Here is a 1,500-nt window from a genome sequence, read left to right on the forward strand (position 1 = left end):
GAACAAGATATTGCAGGGCAGGGGGAGGAATGGAGGAAATAAATGGAAATAAAACATCAGAGTTTCCCAGTGCTTCAAATGTAGTGCATTACAGCAAGAATGGTAAGAATGGAAATAATTGATCTATATACATGCCTAATACAAAGTTTGCTGGTAGGTCTTCTTTCAGTGGTAAATCATTTTGAGTATATTCTGGAGTTACCATGTAATGACAACTTATGGGACTCAGTCTTAAAACTCTGTAGGTAGAAACAGTAAATAATTTTATTTTATAATGAAATTATGCTTTCATAATAAATTATGTTACAAGTTTCATTAAAAGCATGTATAGTAGTGATCAATATTAAAAATTTTTGTATTCAGGAACTTAAAACTATAGATAATAAAGCACTAAATATGTAAATGAAGACTTAACATATTAGAAAACCATTAACTAGAAAAATATACACATTTAGGGGATGCACTTTGGGATATCCTTTCTTGGGGCTGATCACTCCTGCATGCTCTGTGTTCCACTGAGTGCTGGTAGGTCAGGACAGTATGCCTGTGTGCCTCATTGTCCCCTGACATAGCCAGGACAGGGCTTGGGCTGCTGGCACCATGAAGCTCTGGACCTTGGAGTGCATCTTCAACCTGCGAGAAACTATTACAACTACAATGCAGAAATGCCCAAACCCTGTGAACCTGAATGTGGTTGGAATTAATGTGTTGGACAGCCATAGAGATCCCTCTGGAAAGCTGCACACCACAGACTTCTCAGCACAAAGTGGAGACAACCTTCCACCCTGAAGTCTTTTATTGGTGCAGCAAAAATCAAAACATATCTCCAAGAACATTCTGTGGTTGATCCTCTAGAGAAAACAATGGAACTTAAATCTACTAATATTTCCTTTACAAATATGGTTTCAGTGGATGACAGACTTATATACAAACCATATCCTCAAGACCCGGAAAAGACTTTGGCCTCAGGAAGCCATCATCTCTGTGCAGGGAGTCAGCCTTAGCAGTTACCTGGAAGGGTTAATGGCAAGCATGGTATCTTCCAATGCTAGAAAAATCTGAGAAGCAATGGAATGGGTAATACATAAACTAACTGCTGAGATCAAATTGTTGATAGCCTCAGCAAGTGGAAGCATAAGGACACCGATGGCAATGGCAGCATTTGTAGAGAAATAATAAAGTCAGTAAATGATATCAGGTCCCTGGTCTCTTCAATCAGACATGTATTTACTTGTTATTTAAAAACTACAACTATATTTTAGGTAGAATTAAAAAAAAATAACTCAGAGTAAGGCTATGCGAGTTTTGATCAAAACAAAAAGATACAGTGCTTCTAAAATCCAAGCAATCATCTGAGGGTATTGTGGTTTGAACTGACTGATTTTTATGATTCTGATATTTATGTAAAAATGTAACAATTTTTTTAAGAGTACTTGGGAGGAACTGGTATTGACATTGAGTCTCCTCAAACCACAATTTTTTTTAAAGAGAGAGAGAGAG

At 37.1% G+C, this 1,500-nt stretch overlaps 1 pseudogene; it reads left to right on the plus strand.

The window, feature by feature from the left end:
• Positions 1-313: 313 nt before the first annotated feature.
• On the plus strand, positions 314-1,176 carry LOC124079911 (PRELI domain containing protein 3B-like; annotated as a pseudogene).
• The last annotated feature ends 324 nt before the right edge of the window (positions 1,177-1,500 follow it).

The sequence above is a fragment of the Marmota monax genome, unplaced genomic scaffold, assembly GCF_021218885.2.
Source record: "Marmota monax isolate L192 unplaced genomic scaffold, Marmota_monax_Labrador192_F-V1.1 WCK01_AAM20220418_F8-fsc00320, whole genome shotgun sequence".
NCBI lineage: Eukaryota > Metazoa > Chordata > Mammalia > Rodentia > Sciuridae > Marmota > Marmota monax.